This window comes from Vulpes vulpes, chromosome 8 (genome assembly GCF_048418805.1).
Source record: "Vulpes vulpes isolate BD-2025 chromosome 8, VulVul3, whole genome shotgun sequence".
Taxonomy (NCBI): Eukaryota; Metazoa; Chordata; class Mammalia; order Carnivora; family Canidae; genus Vulpes; species Vulpes vulpes.
In genome coordinates, this window is record NC_132787.1 from 52,908,857 (window position 1) to 52,927,009 (window position 18,153).

The 18,153-nt window shown below is 44.3% G+C and overlaps 1 protein-coding gene across 5 annotated transcripts in view; it reads right to left on the reverse strand.

Moving 5' to 3' along the window:
• LOC140599962 (NBPF family member NBPF6-like protein) overlaps positions 1 to 10,122 on the reverse strand; it is a 35,816-nt gene extending 25,694 nt beyond the window's left edge. For 4 of the 5 annotated variants that reach the window (XM_072766680.1, XM_072766682.1, XM_072766677.1 and 1 more), the window contains exon 1: positions 6,565 to 10,122. The gene's annotated coding sequence lies outside the window, so the exon portion shown is untranslated. The other variant, XM_072766678.1, reaches the window with a different exon arrangement.
• Between the last annotated feature and the right edge of the window lie 8,031 nt (positions 10,123 to 18,153).

Below are 18,153 nucleotides of genomic sequence, written 5' to 3' on the forward strand. Positions count from 1 at the left end.
CCCAGTATGCAAATCAAGGTTAAATGGTGACCATGATACTTTGTCTGGATCAGTCAGAGGTGTAGGCAAATGTGCCAAGGATATTGTATCTAAATATTCTACACTACAGAATCACACCAGAACTTAACTTCCCACCTTGAAAGATATAACCTGGAAGAGTACTTGTTATACTTCAATCAGAATACTAATCCTTCCAGAATCATAACTTGGCCCCTAATGCTTTTATTTCAAAAATCATTGCCAGGTTCTCCATATTTTTTTTTGTTTCACAGCTTCTAGTTGCTAGATCTCTACACAGACCAGATTAACCTGTACAATAAACAGTCTAACAGAAGTAGTAAAAAGAATTACTGTTCTAATCTTGTATACACAATAAAGATCCCCACTGATACTCTGCAGAGGCAGCAAATGAACTGTGTTAGAGTGAACAGCAAACAAATACATTGGCCAGGAATCAAAACTAGGTAGTCCACATGAAGCCACGGCTACTGCCACTGAACTACCAATGGTCTGAACTCAAGGCTGCTTGCATAGTTCATAACATTCCCAATAGTTCAGGTTCAGGACTCAGTGACTCCATAGGTGCCAACTATGCTGAGAGCCCTTCTGGTTTTGGAGTTTGGTTTGGAAAGAATCAGCTAGAAGAGAGCTGCACTACATGAGGCTACAAATTCCCAGCCAGGGTCTGATATCTAAAATTGTACAAAGGTCTCCATGCTCCAATGACACCTTGGAGACTTGACTCCTAAGGACCTCTCTAAGACCAAGTTCCATAACATTTCTTCCATGGGAGCTTCCTTTGAGGGATTTTTAGTGGCCTTTATTTATTTCAGCTGTTAGAGAACTGACTTGAAGCCAGAAGGTCAAGGCACACCAAGGTTGTTACTTGCTTTCGTCCCTGTTTTCTAATTTCTAAGCACTGGCAGAGGTTCTTCCTTCTTCCAATATGAATCCATGTTTCAAAGCTAACACAGTATAGTTCCCATTGCCTCAATTAAAGTCAGTTCCTGGCAGTTGGGCCCTGCAAATCTTCTTCCATCATCTCTCAGGGTCAGTATGGTCCCAATAGCCAAGGGAGAGAAGATTGCTCCTGGTTGATTACTCCTTTGATTAGCGTGGTCCAGATTCGTTCAGGACCTTGATAATTAGGAACCAACATGTGAGGGTGGTGCAAACTTTTGGAAATTTGTCTTCAAAGAGTAAGACCCAGGCAAAGCAACCACAAACTCAGTCTTAAGCCACCATATATATTGCTGTGTTTTTTTCCAAACTTGGGAAATAAACTAGCATCACCACTAGCAAGAGCAAACTGAGAGCACCCTGGCAGCATTTAGTGAAATTAAGTGTGCACACATCCTGTTCTCCAACATCCCACCCTTGTGTGTATACCACAGAGAAATTGTGTGTGTTTCCATGATGAGGCATGAATGGGGATGATCTTTTTAGCTTTACTTGTAGTGTCCAGGAGATGGGAACAAATTAGATGCCTATAAATGTGAGGAGAGAAAATAAAGATAATAAAAAGAGACAAGCCACAGTATTCTGTGCATCAGAAAGATATAATGAGCTAGATATTGAAAATCGTGCTAACAAAAACAGACACATAGATCAATGGAACAGAATAGAGAACCCAGAAGTGGACCCTGAAATGTACGGTCATCTAATATTCGATAAAGGAGGAAAGACTATCCACTGGAAGAAAGACAGTCTCTTCAATAAATGGTGCTGGGAAAATTGGACATCCACATGCAGAAGAATGAAACTGGACCACTCTCTTTCACCATACACAAAGATAACCTCAAAATGGATGAGAGATCTAAATGTGAGACAAGATTCCATCAAAATCCTAGAGGAGAACACAGGCAACACCCTTTTTGAACTTGGCCACAGTAACTTCTTGCAAGATACATCCACAAAGGCAAAAGAAACAAAAGCAAAAATGAACTATTGGGACTTCATCAAGATAAGAAGCTTTTGCACAGCAAAGGATACAGTCAACAAAACTAAAAGACAACCTACAGATTGGGAGAAGATATTTGCTAATGACATATCAGATAAAGGGCTAGTTTCCAAAATCTATAAAGAACTTATTAAACTCAACACCAAAGAAACAAACAATCCAATCATGAAATGGGCAAAAGACATGAAGAGAAATCTCACAGAGGAAGACATGGACATGGCCAACAAGCACATGAGAAAATGCTCTGCATCACTTGCCATCAGGGAAATACAAATCAAAACCACAATGAGATACCACCTCACACCAGTGAGAATGGGGAAAACTAACAAGGCAGGAAACCACAAATGTTGGAGAGGATGCGGAGAAAAGGGAACCCTCTTACACTGTTGGTGGGAATGTGAACTGGTACAGCCACTCTGGAAAACTGTGTGGAGGTTCCTCAAAGAGTTAAAAATAGACCTGCCCTACGACCCAGCAATTGCACTGTTGGGGATTTACCCCAAAGATTCAGATGCAATGAAACGTCGGGACACCTGCACCCCGATGTTTCTATCAGCAATGGCCACAATAGCCAAACTGTGGAAGGAGCCTCGGTGTCCATCGAAAGATGAATGGATAAAGAAGATGTGGTTTATGTATACAATGGAATATTACTCAGCAATTAGAAACGACAAATACCCACCATTTGCTTCGACGTGGATGGAACTGGAGGGTATTATGCTGAGTGAAATAAGTCAATCGGAGAAGGACAAACAGTGTATGTTCTCATTCATTTGGGGAATATGAATAATAGTGAAAGGGAATATAAAGGAAGGGAAAAGAAATGTTGGGAAATATCAGGAAGGGAGACAGAACATAAAGACTCCTAACTCGGGGAAATGAACTGGGGGTGGTGGAAGGGGAGGAGGGCGGGTGTTGGAGGGGAATGGGTGACGGGCACTGAGGTGGACACTTGACGGGATGAGCACTGGGTGTTTTCTGTATGTTGGTAAATTGAACACCAATAAAAGTTAATTAAAAAAAAAAAGAAAATCGTGCTAATAGGAAAGATTAGGAAAAGAAAAAAGATCTGTGGACTAATCTTTTATATCAATTAGAGTTCAGTTTAGAAAAAAATACTAGAAAGCTATTGATTTCATCTTGGAAGGACTGGAGAACAGTGCTCACACACTCTCTCTTCATCAAAGAAATAAAATCATATTTTTAAAAAGTGGTTCTAGGGATCCCTGGGTGGCGCAGCGGTTTAGCGCCTGCCTTTGGCCCAGGGCGCGATCCTGGAGACCTGGGATCGAATCCCACGTCAGGCTCCTGGTGCATGGAGCCTGCTTCTCCCTCTGCCTATGTCTCTGCCTCTCTCTCTCTCTCTGTGTGTGTGACTATCATAAAAAAAAATTGGTTTTAGGGTGCTTTGGTGGTTGAGTGTCTGATTTTGGCTCAGGTCATGATCTCAAGGTCCTGGGATGAAACCCCACATCTGGCTCCCCACTAATAGACAGTCTGCTTGTTCCTCTCCCCCTTCCCCTCCCTTGCTTGTGCATGCTCTCTTTCTTAAATAAAATCTTTATTTAAAAAAAATGGTGGTTTTAATCTATCCCCCTAAAAATGGGGACCATATTTTTTTTTAAAGACAAACACATTTAAATATACAAAGAGAAGCTACAATAAAAGGACCTATACTATACTCATTAGAGTGTATGCTTTTGGGGGTGGAGAAGGGAATGGGAGATGAACTAATAATGAAAGAGAAGGAGGGGGCAGCCCGGGTGGCTCAGCGGTTTAGTGCTGCCTTCGGCCCAGGGCCTGATCCTAGAGACTGGGGATTGAGTCCCACATCAGGCTCCCTGCATGGAGCCTGCTTCTTCCTCTGCCTGTGTCTCTGCCTCTCTCTGTGTGTGTCTTTCATGAATGAATAAATAAATAAAATCTTAAAAAAAAAAAAAAAAAAAAGAGAGAAGGAGGAAAGGGCCTTGCTCAGAGCACCCAATTGCCACCATGTGTTCTGAACTAAGGAACAATGTTATCTTTATCCTATGCCCCTAGGATCTAAGAAAATCCATAGGTCATCAATGACATGGAATTTCGAAAAATGCTGAATATTTGACCAGTTAAAATAGGCAGGAAGAAATTTGTTTTTAACAACAGAAATCACACAATGAGGTGGGTAGAAGTGAAAACAACTGTCAGCAATCTCCAACCAACACTAAATACAACTAATTATGATGGATTCAAATCCTCTCAAATTGGATGTAAAAATAAATTCCAGCTATGGCAGTGTGTTAGACAGAAAAGGGCTATATATTAAGAATAGTACAAGTCTGTCCCAGGCTAATTTTAAGGCATTGTAAGTGAAAATATAACTCTCAAAGACAAAGGGCAAGGTGAAGCTTTTAAATTGGCTAAAGAAGTGATATTCTAGTATCTACAGGAAATGTCAAATTGTTTTTCCCTGGCTGCCTTCTGTGGCCAAGATGGTGAGATAAAGGAAAGAAATCTTGGAATTTCACTTTTTATTCATCCTGTATAGGTTTCTGCAAGGCATCACAGTTTGAGGGGCACCTGGGTGGCTCAGTCGATTGAGTGTCTGCCTTTGGCTCAGGTCATGATCCTGGGGTCTTTGGGGCATCTTGGGATGGAGCCCCGCATCAAGCCTGCATAGGCCTCCCTGCTCAGTTGGGAGCCTGCTTCTCCTTCTCCCTTTCTCTCTCCCTCTCTTTCTGCTACTCCCCCTGCTTGTGCTCTCTGTCAAATAAATAAATAAATAAATAAATAAAATCTTAAAGACATCACAGTTTAAAAGCTGCACCATTTGATTCTTGGTCTTTTCTAGACACTCAAAAGAAGCTTCAGAGGTGAGAAATTCAATTATCACCCAGGTTTTCCTGAGTAACTCAGCACATAACTCAGAGCCAGCTTCCTGAACCTTCACTGTTTAAAGAACTGGTGAAAAAAATGGAAGGAAAGGTTTGGGAGGCACCAAGCAATGGGAAGGCAAAGAGACTGCTTTAGCCAAGGAGGAAATTAACTTTCCATAGGTCCACACTAGATTTAGGACCAGACACGAGTCTGAACTAATTTTTTTTTTTTTAAAGAATTTAAGTAATCTCTACACCCAGCATGGGCCTCAAATTTACAACACTGAGATTGAGTCACATGCTCCACTGACTGAGCCCGCCAGGTGTCCTATTTTCTGATGTTTTTCTAGAAGTCTGTTATCTACTTTGGAAAGAGATTTCCTCCCAGAATTAGGCTCTTTCAAATTAGATATATTTTTTGAAGATTTTATTTATTTATTCATGAGAGATACACAGAGAGAGGCAGAGACATAAGCAGAGGGAGAAGCAGGCTCCATGCAGACCCAATGCGGGACTCGATCCCGATACCCCAGATCACACCCTGAGCCAAAGGCAGATGCTCAGTGGCTGAGCCACCCAGGCGTCCCTCAAATTAGATTTTTTTATTTGAGTGCCATTACTTTATAGAGCTACCTTACATAAATCCCCTAGTCAAGCCTCTGCTGCAGGTGTTTTCTATGTGCTACCAGTTCCAAAGAGAACAGCTGTGGAAAGCTAAGACTTGCTGTTTCACTTTTTGATTAGACCTACTGCAGCAGTTGAGAAACAAACATCTCTGAATTCAGTAGCAGAATTCTGGCCTCCATGTGGGAGGTCTGGGTTCCATTTGTGGTCAAAGGAGTGTTTTCCTTGCACTTTTATGTGTCCAGTGCCCTCTGTTGTATTATCTATGGCACTAACAGGACAGGTTATTACAGGGTTGTGAGACTCAGGAGGCAACACTAGAAATGAAAAAAGGCAACTATAACCCTTAGGTTAATTCCAGAGCAGAACATGCTGAAGTCTAAACAAGGGATTTTTCAGAACTGTCTTTGAAAAGACAAGTATGGTGGGTCATTCTGAACACTTGAAACCAAAGCCATTGCTACTTCTGTCCTTACCGAGGGCAGATATCTGGAATTTAAGGCGTTATGAGTCATTGATTAGCATGTGGGTCTTGGGCTGACCTCCGACCAGCATCTCACTCGGGAGTATCAAGAAATGAAGGTCCAGGAAGGAGAGAAGCTGCGGGGCCCAGCAGACACCATGATGATTGGGGAGGCATTAGCAGCCTAAGGAAAGATTTGTGCAAAGGAATTAGCGTGGATCTGAGGGATGCCACAGAGAAGGGGCCTCAGACTCTTCTGTGGAAGTAGGCCCTAAAATATTTTTGTCACTCCTGTTTATTTTATATCCCCCTAAGGAAGACTTCTGGTAGAAGGTTCATTTTAATGCTTATGGGTAAGCAGCACTGGGGGCAGGCCATGACAATCACTCGCTCGGGAGGTTTAGAGGAGACTCTGGGAAAGGAAAGCTCTTAGACTCAAGTCGTTTGTGTAGGTCTGTTTTCATCAACTCTTTTCCTCAGCAGAGTAGACGATTGTGGCGAGGGGAGGCGCCGGCGTGAGACCCCGGGGCCCCGCATCGCCCGGAGGACCCCGAGCGACGCGGCCACCGAGCCCCGCGAACGGAGACCGCCTCCAGGAAGGCTGGGCGGCCGGAGCTGGACCCCGGGTCTCCGCCACAACCTGCGGCCCCGCACGGTCAACCCACCTCCGCTGATGCTCCGCACGCTCGGGCCACCCCGCGCGCTCTCTGACGCCGGCCTTCCTCCCCGCCACACACCCGTTGTGTCGGAAAACCGCGCGGCTTCTCTCGTCAGCCCCGGTCCCGGAGCCACGCTGTCTTCCTGCGGTCGGTCTCTGGCAAACGGCTGTCCCGACACGGGCGGAGAGAAGGACTCCACTCGCGACCGCCGCTCCGCAAAGACTGCAGGGTTTGCGACCTTTAACCTGGGGACCGCCGGCTGGGCCGCCGCGGAGCCGAGTCCTGGGCGCTGCGCGTCACACGAGCCTCTCCCGGGCCCGCCTCGAGGGGCAGGACAGGGCCGGGCCCCCTCAGCGCCGCCGCTCCCGCCGGGTCGAGCCCCGCACCCCTGCGTGCGGCCGGCGGACCCGCTCCGGGCGGCGTCGATTCAAGGTGTCGCAGCCGGCGACGCGCAAATGCGCGGGGCGCGCGGACGCACCTCACCGCCCTCGCGACCCGCGCGGGCCCCCCGCCCCCTGCCGCCCTCGCGGCCCCGCGTCCTCCCCCGCGGGCGGTAACGTCCCGGCCGGCCGGAGCCGCCCAGACGCCCAGGCCGGAGGGCCCGGGAGGAGAGGGGCCGCCTCCCCGAGGTCCCGTCCAATATTAGGCTCCCGAAACGCTCTGGGAGAAACGGAAAGGGAGAGGTGGAGATAGAGCCGAGGGGAAGGAACAGCTGCAGGCGGTTTTCCTTCTCTAAACGCGGCGGAAGATGAAACCGGGGTCCCGTGGCTGCTGAAGGTGAGTGTCGTTCCCGTCTTGGGGGGAGGCTCGGCCTGGCGGTCAGTGAGGAACCCGCCCCTGTTCCATCTCTCCCTGGGCTTTCTGTGGATTCCAGGAATGCAACTGGGAAGTGTATCTTTAATGCACTTACTTGACGGAAGAGTACTTTAAAATATTCTAGCAAAGGAAATGGCTCCTGATGGGCTTTGAATGCAGACTTCCAGGTGTGGGGGAAACCCGAGAAAGCAACTGTAGAGGCTACTTTTAGGCAACAGGCTTGACCAATAGAAAGTAGAAAGGGCCCAGGGCCGGCTATACACCCCTCCCCCCACCCCCCGCTGAATACAGACAGGCCATCAGGTGATCTACCTCAAAATATTCATAAGCCCTAACTAACCAATGGGCTATTTACAATCAGGCACAGTTACTGAAAAAGGGAAAATGCCATAGTCGCCATACCTTCTCACCTTTTGCCTTTAAATACAGCCCCCACCCACTGCCTGGGTTGCCCACAGTCTCTTTTTGGTGACCTGCCCATCACTCCCCTGCCGTGTATTCAATAATCTTCTTTTTGTTCTGCCTCAAATGAATGTTTTTACTGCCTGTGCCACTGGGCCCTCTACCCCCATCAGTAAGGCCCCCACATTTGGGGTCCCCCATCCCAACAGGAGACACCACAGCAACTACAACTGAGAATGTCACACACCTAGGGGCACTTCAGCTAGGTAGACTTAACTCTCGGGTTAAGCCTCTCTTACTTTCAATGCATTGTTTGTGGAACTTACTTAAATATACATTCAAAAAATATATAAGGAGTACATCAAGTCCACTTTTTGCTATTTTTACACAGATGGAAAAGAAGAATCAATGATAAAGTATCATAGATAGCCTTTAAATACCTGATATTTCCGTTAGAATCTTCCTCTCATATATATAAATAACCATCCAGTCTCCTTTTTTTTTTTTAAAAGATTTTATTTATTTATTCATGAGAGACACACACAGAGAGAGAGAGAGAGGCAGACATAGGCAGAGGGAGAAGCAGGCTCCACGCAGGGAACCCGATGTGGGACTTGATCCCGGGTCTCCAGGATCACACCCCGGGCTGAAGATGGTGCTAAACCGGTAAGCCACCTGGGCTGCCCCATCCAGCCTCCTTTTATCCAAAATGTGATATCCATAGCCAAACCCTAAAATCAGTTTACTCGTTCCAGCCTATTCTGGAACTGTATCTAAACCCCACTCCCATCTTCCTTCATATGAAAAAAAAAAATTCATTCTCCTGTAGTTGTCGCCGTGCAACCTCATTTGGCAAATCAACTCAGCAAATGAGGCTCTCCATAAGACACTCTCCCTAGAATTAAGCAGAAAATTTAAATAACACATTATTTTTCCTGAGCAGAAATAATTAAAAGGCCTTGAAAGTGAACTAATGTTTACTTCAAGAAAAAATTCAGAGTAAACGCTAAGTATTGTAGACATTGTGCCTTTCCATCATCTTGGCAGACAACTGAAGATTTATTCTCTTCAGATCAACCAGTACATGTACAGGCTTGGTACAATACGAAAGTGAGAAGGGAAAGTAATAGCATACTTTGATCTATGTGATGATTACATAAGAATATGCATATTTCAAAATGTATTGAGCTGTGCAAAAAAAAAAAAGTACAAAACTGGCAAACTGGGTGGCTCAGTCAGTTAAGCGTCTGACTTGATTTTGGTTCAGGTCATGATCTCAGGGTTGTGAGATCAGGCTCCGTGCTGGATATGGAGCCTGTTTAAGATTCTCTTTCTCCCTCTGCCCCTCCTCACTTGCTTTCTCTCTCTTAAAAACAAATAAATAAGTTGGCAAACTTGTACTACCTAACTTTAGACTTTCTATAAGCTCTTCTAAGCAGAACAGTGGGAAGTAGCCTAAGAAAAATAATATAGACAAATGGAAATTAGTTGAGAGGCCTGAGATAGACTCTCCTACTTATATGGTCAGTTTTCAATAAAGACTTATAACATTCCTTTAACCATTGAGTTGGTTTATTGAAACCAGTGGTGCTGTAAGAAAATTCTATTCCTACTTCATAAAAGTCACAAAAGTTAACTTTTTATGACTCATAGATCAAAACATTATAATTCTTAGAAGAAAACATATGAAAATATCTTTGTGAGCCAAGTAGGCAAATATTCCTAGCACATGGCACAGAAAAAAGTTATTTTAAGAGAAGGGAATAGTAAATTAGACTTTATCAGCATTTAAAAAATCTACTCAAAAAGACACCATTATGAAAGGAAAAAGGCAAGGCATAGACTGAGACTAAATATTCAAAAAAACATACCTGACAAAGTACCTGTGTCCAGAATATATTATGAACTCCTAAAGTTTGTTTTTAAAAATCAAGCAATGCATTTTTAAAATATGGGGAAAAGACTTGAACAGACACTTTAGAAATAAAGATTTGTGTTTATTGACTATTATATCTTTATTATAAGAGTGCTCAGTATCATTAGTTGTCAAGAAAATGGAAATTAAAACTGCATTGAGATATCATTACACTCAGTAGAATAAATAAAATTAGAAGTCTGAAAACACCAAGTCTTGGTAAAGATGTGGAACTATGTTAAAAAAATCATTCATGAGAGGACGCCTGAGTGACTCAGCGGTTAAGCATCCGCCTTTGGCTCAGGGTGTGATCCTGGTCCCAGGATAGGGTCTCACATCTGGCTCCTTCAGAGGAGCCTGCTTCTCCCTTTGCCTATGTCTCTGCATCTCTCTGTGTGTCTCTCATGAATACATAAAATCATTAAAAAAAAAAAAACATTCCTGGGGGCACCTGGATGGGTCAGCAGTTGAGCCTGCTTCTCCCTCTGCCTGTGTGTCTCAGCATCTCTGTGTATCGCTCATGAATAAATACAATCTTTAAGAATTAAATAAAAAATCATTCATGACATTTGTTAAAGAACAGTGAGGCAGGCTTTATTCAGGAGGACTACTATTAGGGGGTTTTGCTGTAGATGATGTGGGGAACCAGTTGCAAAGCTTATCTGAGAACTGAATCTCATAGTCCTCAGCACTCTGGGGATATGGGAGGTCCTGAGTCCCCACACAGATTCTTGACCACATTGTTTTCCTGATACAGCTCCTCTGCTCCCCTTCCTTGAGTCAATAGCCTATTCTTTTACCCTTTGAAGTAAACATGTTTTTCTCTCCTCCCCAAAGTTAATCATTCCTATAGCCAATCCGCTAGCTCTCTTAATAAAAGCTGGAGGAGACTCAGCCTCGGTCTGAGTCCAAATCCAAATCTGAGGCTAGGCCCCCGGTCCCGCAGATTAAAATTCAGTGAGACTCCGAGTCTTTCTTCATAATCCTCATCTCTGACTGTCCTGGCTCCAAGGCAAGATGAGACCAGGCTCAACTCCGAATACAAGGGAGAGTGGGAATGTATAGCCCAGAGCAGAAGCAGTGAGGGTTAGTGAGCAAAAATTTACTAAGAGAAAATGTCAGGAGTAAGGGGGAAGATTCTGGCTAAATCAACCCAAGGGACTCTTGCTGAAGGCCTGCCAAAATGATCAGAGTTTAGTCAAGGAGAGAATTTTTGTGAACAACTAGAACTCTCTCTCCTACATTGTTGGCATGACTACAAAATATACAGCCACTTTGGGAAATATTTTGGCAGTTTCTTATAAAATTAAACATATACCTCTTCCTCTTTGGTTCCATCAAACCCTCCCTTAGGTGTTTGTCCAAGAAAAATGGGGGAAAAAAATGTGTCTACAAAAATCCTAGTAATAAGAATGTTCATAGCAGCTTTATTCACAACAGCTCAAATGGGAAACCCAAATATCCATTATCAGGAGCATGGTAAAGAAATTGTGAATTTCTATGCATTGGAATCCTACTCAGCAATAAAAAGGGAAAAAATCAGGTATGCACAATAACATGGATAAAATTCAAAGACATGCTGAGAGAAACAAGCAGACATAAACATACAGTACATCACAGAGTCCTGTGATCCCATTTATAGGGATTTCTAGAAAGAGCAAAACTAAGTGAAATAAATAAGGATGGGGGTGCTTGGGTGGCTCAGTGGTTGAGCATCTGCCTTTGGCTCAGGTTGTGATCCCAGGGCCCTGGGATTGAGTCCCACATCAGGCTCCCTGCAGGGAGCCTGCTTCTCCCTTTCCTTGTGTCTCTGCCTCTCACTGTATCTCTCATGAATAAATAAAACCTTAAAAAAAAAAACCACTTCAAAATAAACAAGGATAGTGGTTGTCAAAAGATTCAGAGGATGACAATATTCATTCATACTTTTCATTCATACTTATTCATTCATACTTTTAACGTGAATGATCTAGTAGTTCCTAAATCCCAGCACATCTGATGACAAATGAAATAGAATGCTTTTAATTAGTCCCATTTTACAAAACAAAGAATGAGGTACTTGACGTGTGTTTATCCAAAGCCATACAAGGGCAGAACCATTTTTTTCTTTTTTTTAATTGAAGTATCATTAGTGTTATATATTAGTTTCAGGTGTACAGTATTCTATATCAAGATTTCTATACCTTACTCAGTGCTCCTCCTGATAGGTGTACTCTTAATCCCTTGTATCTATTTCACTAGTCCCCCTAGGAGCAGAACCATCTTTATACCCAAGAGCTGGTCCTCTGGAGCATGCATTACTTAAGTCTTTCTTCTCAGACTTCATTATATCAGGATTCCTCAGTTATAGGGAAGGGAAGAAAAGGAAGAGGAAAATGGCAAGTGACAGAGGGATGGAAGTACAATTTTTTTTTTTTAAAGATTTGTGTGTTTTTTCATGAGAGACACAGAGAGGCATAGGGAGAAGCAGGCTTCCTGCAGGGAGCCCAAAAGCAGGTCTTGATCCCAGAATCCCAGTATCATGACCTGAACTGAAGGCAGACGCTTAACCACTAATCCACTCAGACTTCCCAGAAGTATAAATTCTTAACATTCCCTCCTCATCTCTTTCTCCCTCCCTACTTTTCTCCCCCTTTTCCTCCCTCCTGATTTCTCTCCCACACCAGCCCTGACCCTTCTCCCCCATTCTGTTACATCAGGAATAATTCTCACCTCTCTGGATCCAGCTTCTGACCTCCTCCCTGCCCCCACCCCACACAAGCCTCCTAGGAGGTCTCGTTTCCCTTTCTGACTCCCACCACTTCCCCCACACCTGCTGATATTTCCTTCCCCACTCCCAGGGATGGACCCCATCTACCTCTATGAATACACTGAGCTGGTGAGCTGGGCTTGGAGAGCTCTAGTACAGAGGATGCACAGTAGACCTTTCCTGTTACCTGCTGTATGGGAAGCTAAGCAGTCAACCCAAAAAAAGGCTTTTTACAAAGAACTTTCTGCCTTGAAAGACTTTTCATTCTTAGGGTTCTTCAAGGGACTAGAAGCTAAAGGAGAATTTATCCAACAAGTCTGAACAGAGCTTCCTGGTGAGTATCAGACCCTGTTCTTGGGGAAGAGACAGGAGGGACCATCACCATGACCTCTGCCTTCATGGACTCCTTTGATAGACACAGGAAACAAAAGCAGAGACCTCTTGGAAGGGCAGGCAAACTCTCATCACTGGGTGAAGGCACAGCAATGGAAAGAGCCACCACGGGAGCACAACAGGCCTTCAGTTTCCCAAAGACCCACTGAGCTCAGGTCCTGGGAATTGCAGCCCTGGGGTCTCTGCAGGTGCTGGCAATAAGGCAGGAAAGGAGCAGGTTGTGGCAAAACGGTTCTGTTGCCCCTTTAGTTTCAGAATCCTCAAGTGCACCAGTTTCAAACCAGGCAACATGATTGAGCTCTGTTTTGCGGAGCTTTAGAATTTGCAGTTTACTAGTGGATGAGCAGCAGAACATCCTGGGTGCAAGTGACAACTGCCTATGATATCAAGGGAAAGGCACAATAAAGTCTCTGTGGTGCAATTGGTTAGTGTGCTTCGCTGTTAACTGAAAGGTTGGTGGTTAAAGCCCACCCAGAGATGGAGTGCCTGACTTTTAACTCCATGCCCTGTGTATCACCTGCACACTGCCTCACATAAAATCTGCATGACTGGATTCTGGGTCCTAGCCAAGTCACATCAGTTACTCTTTTTTTTTTTTTTAAGATTTATTTATTTATTTATTTATTTATTTATTTATTTATTTATTTATAAGAGAGAGAGAGAGAGAGAGAGAGAGAGAGACAGGAGGAAGGAGAAGAGCCCGACGAGGGGGGAGGGGAGCGGGGGGACTCGATCCCGGGACTCCAGGATCGCGTCCTGGGCCAAAGGCAGGCGCTAAACCATTGAACCACCCAGGGATCCCGACATCAGTTAACTCTTAAGTAACAGCCTCCCCATCTCCCCAAGTGAGGGGTATGATGTGGGGGTGTGGGATGGAGATTACCCTGTGAGACCTGGGGTGGGAAAAGTCATGGGATTTCTGTGGTCTGTTAATGTTCTGTACATTAGTTGGTACTACATCAGTAGTTATTCAAGTTGCTTCCATTGGTAAGGCTTTTTTTTTAACGGTACAGGTTATATACTGTATATTTAGTACACCTTGGTTGAAAAAATTTGGGGTTGCCTAGGTGGCTCAGTGGGTTAAGCCTCTGCCTTTGGCTCAGTTCATGATCTCAAGGTCCTGGGATCAAGCTCTGCATCTGGCTCCCTCGTAAGCGAGAAGTCTGCATCTCCCTTTGCCCTGCAAGCCCCATAGCCCATAAGGAAATCTTAAATAAAAGTTTAAAGCCACTTGGCTATGTTAAAGTTGAAGTTGATACTTCTGGTTTGGACAAGGCAAGCAGGCAAAGTAAGTTGAAAATATTTATTGTGATATTTTTGCTGTCCTCAGATTTTTGGTTTTCCTCTGCTATCTGCTGTCTAATTAATTCTGTGTTGGTCATAGCCATTACCTTAAGCTGACACCCAATTGTTACATACAGGTGTGTCAAGGAGAGACCAAAGTGTTCATGGTCAAGTCTGCTCTTTTGAGAATAACTCAACAGGGGTGGTGCTGAAGTTGAGAAATCCTAAAGGAGATTGGGGTGCAATTAGGCTTAAATAATTCAGAGATGGCAAAGGAAGGACTCTGGCAGGTATTACACAAAGAAAGTTGAGGATAGGGGAGTCACCACATTCATCCCACAACTAAACTTTCAAGAACTTTTGGAGCATTCACACGTAGCCAAAAGATTGATCTGACAGGTTGGTCAGCTTCACCAGAATGAACTGTCCAGACTAGCTATTTGCTGGCTTTCAGCTCATCTGTCTGCCAAGGAAAGGAAAAAAAAAAAACAAAACTCCCCATTCTCGAACGTTCTGTGTTTTTTTTTTTTTTCTTTCTGCTCTCTTTCCCATCTCTTTTATAAATCCTGGCTTTGTCTTTGTTTAATGCCATTCTTATAACTGTTCCAATTTCTGTAAGTCAACAATGAGAGATAACTCATTCAAAATCTCTTCACTACTAAGATTGACATATAATTTTCATATTCATCTCTGTATATACATCATAGCTCAGAGGTGGAGATGCCTCTGAGGAAAATGTAGGCATTGGACCATCCCAAGACAGGTCCTTTCTAGTGTTGAAACAAAGCCAGTTCCCAATTAGAGGGTATGGTCCACGTGCCCACTGTAATTTTCTCTGTCACTCTGTCATTCTGGTCCTCTGTGTCCCACTCTCAGCTTCTGGTGGATCTGAGAGACCTGTTGTTTGCTTTGCTCTAGGATACTCTTTCATTCTGGGACAGACTTGGGGAGTGAAGGGTATTGGCATCCAGAGTCAAAGCTCCTAAAGTGCCAGAGCTTTGCTGGAAACCTTTTGGTTCCCATCGAAGGCCAAGACCTCCCCATCACTATTTAAGTCCTACCTCAGAACTGTGTCTTTACTTGTCCATCACGACCATTGTTTCTGTGGCTTCCATTTTTGTTCTGCGGTCTTGGCTGTGCTATAGAGAAATTAGCTTTGCAAAATTGAGTAAAAATGCTGCTCTTGGAAATCAAACGCAGTGACCTGGGGAAGGGACAAAAATTCTACCAGAGACCCTCAATGGCTGACATGACTCTCTGATTCCTTGCATCACCTAATCCACACAGAGATTGCATGGCTCTGTGTGGCCTCCTGCCAGCAAGAGCCTGGAGTCATGCTCTTGTCCCAGGAACTTTCAAAAACAAGGAAACTTCTGCACCGTACAACAGTGGACCAACACAGAGCTTCAGCAACATCAGTCAAACCCGGGAGGAAAGGCATGAAGCCACCACCTGGTGGCTGGCCGAATGACCAGCCAAGGGACTGAGACCCCATCTGTGAGAGAGCAGGACTGGCTGAGGCTCCCTTGACTCGGGAAGGTGTATGGCTCTGATGAGGAAGCAGAGACAGCAGGGGACATATGGTCCCTAGGGTTGAACTGACGTTCATCTGTACCTAGGCAGCTGAAAAAAGCCCTCGAGAATTGTTACTGGGGGCTCCTGGGTGGTGCAGTCCGTTAAGCATCAGACTCTTGGTTTTGCCTCAGGTCTTGATCTGTTGGGCTCTGCACTCAGCAGAGTCTGCTTAAGACTCTCCCTCCTTCTCCCTTGGCACCTCCCTTCACGCATGCTTGCTTGTGTGTGTCCTCTCTCTCTCTCAGAGGCATCTTTAGAAAGAATTGTTATTAGATGTGAAGTGTCATTACTTTGGTTACTGCCACGGAGAAATAAGGCAGATGATTTTATGGTATGATGATTATTCTCTAACCTGTGTTATCTCTGCTCTAGCCACTGGCCACGTGTAGCTATTTAAACTGAACTATGAAGTACAAAAAACAGATTTGAAGCTTCGCTTTCTCAGCACTAGCCACAATGCAAGCACTCAACTGCCATATGTGTCCAGTGGCCTCTGCATTTGAAAATGCACATCTGGCTCTTTCATCTGGTGTGTCAGTGACACATAAGATGATTTTATTTCAAAGTCCTGACTCCTCCTTCAGCATTAGATTCATTTTAGTCCATCTGGTACATCCCTAGCACCAGCAGCTCCTGTGTCTGTACTGATCTCTTGGTTTTTCCCTGAGCTTTATTTGAGGGGAGGGCTCTCCGGTTTTCCCTTGGCTGCTAAAGAAGCCAGCATGTCATGTTTTCCCTTGGCTGGCAAAGAAGAACCATTCCATGCCCTGGCTACTGCAGGGCAGTGGTAAAACCGGGCATGACCGGGGTTTTCTTGTGTTGATCATTCCAGCCCCAGCATTGCTCTAGGTTACTGTAAGGCTGCCTCTGCCCACGCCTCAAGGGAAAGCTTGTGGAGGCTCCTGAGCTCTGCTGATTACCTCTGTTCTTAACTATAACTACAAGATTTTTTCCTTTTATGTAATTTTATAGTTACATCCTGTTTGTGCCAATGCCTACTGGTGTTGGAATTGTGATGCTGATATACAATTAATTTTTAAAATAAATTTACTGCGTAAAAGATGTAAATCAAAGTATGGAAAATATTACCTAATCGATGCTAAAGGTCCATGGATGTGGCCAAATATGGAAGTGCTATGTTCATTAATGAACTTTGAAAAGCATGGTTCTGTCTCATCTTTATGGGATACCCTCCCTTCCGCTTGTCACTCCAAAGTACTCCCTTTGCCCTAAGTCAGTAGGCAGGAGTGCTCAGCGTCTGTCTCCTCTACACTTTGAACACAAAAGGCAGTCTTTTCTTTTTTTTTTTTTTGTCGAACTTCAAGGGAGCTTCCATGTTCAGACCATTAAGAAGAGTTGAGATTTAGAGAGAAAATGACTGGGAAAAATTAGAGAGGGTGACAAAACATGAGAGACTCTGGGAAATGAACAAAGGGTAGTGGAAGGGGAAGGAGAAGTGGGCGGGGGGATGGGGTGACTGGGTGACAGGCACTGAGGGGGGCACTTGACAGGATGAGCACTGGGTGTTCTACTATATATTGGCATATCGAACTTCAATAAAAATATTTTTAAAACTTTAAAAATTAAAAAAGAAAGAAGAATCGAGATTTAATGAAAAGTCCTGGTTGGGACATGTGATTGCAGGGTCTCTGGAGCCATGGAGTCTGTTTCGGGGGAAGACTAAATCGCTGTGTGTGTTCTTTCTCCTTTATTTCACCAAACAATTCTCAGTGTTTCGTAGGCTTTACTTTGAATCTTCTCTCTCTCTTTTTCAAAATCAGGGAGGTTGGGCAAGAAGGAGGGGAAGCAAATCTTGGTGAAGTCTTCTCAGTTAACACTGGCAGGATGGTCAAGCCCAGTGGCTCTGGAGGCAAACTGCCTGGCTCTGAGTGCCAGCTCTCACCATCCCAGGGCTAGGGCCCTTTGAAAGTCAGCTCGGCCTTTCAGTGTCTGGGTATTCACACCTGCAACGAAGGGTGGTAATAAGCTACGCTATCTCAGGTTGTTATGTGGACTAGACAAGTTATATGCGGTACAGCATGGAGGGACGTTGTGCTGGTCACACTGTGAAGCTCTGAGAAAGCTGTTAATAGTATTATAATTAAGACTTTTCTTTCCACCTAACTGCACCACTGCTGACTTTCGACATTCCCCAGAATAAATGAGGAGTATTAAAAGGTTTGGTTGGCCTCTTCCCCTCCATATTGGTGAGCAGCACTTGGACGACCGGTTACTTGATAATTTTGATGGTGATTTAACTGACAGTGGAGATGGCATGGCAGGGAACTGGATCCAACTTCATCAAATCCTTGTAGCTTGGACAAAGCATGATGATGGTTTAGCTCATGGAGGACAGTCTTCTGCACATGCTTCTAGCAAGTGCTTTTAATATCCAGCCAGGCTTACCCCAAATATTATTAGAAAACTTCAAATATGCACCAGTGATCCCCTCCTATTTTAA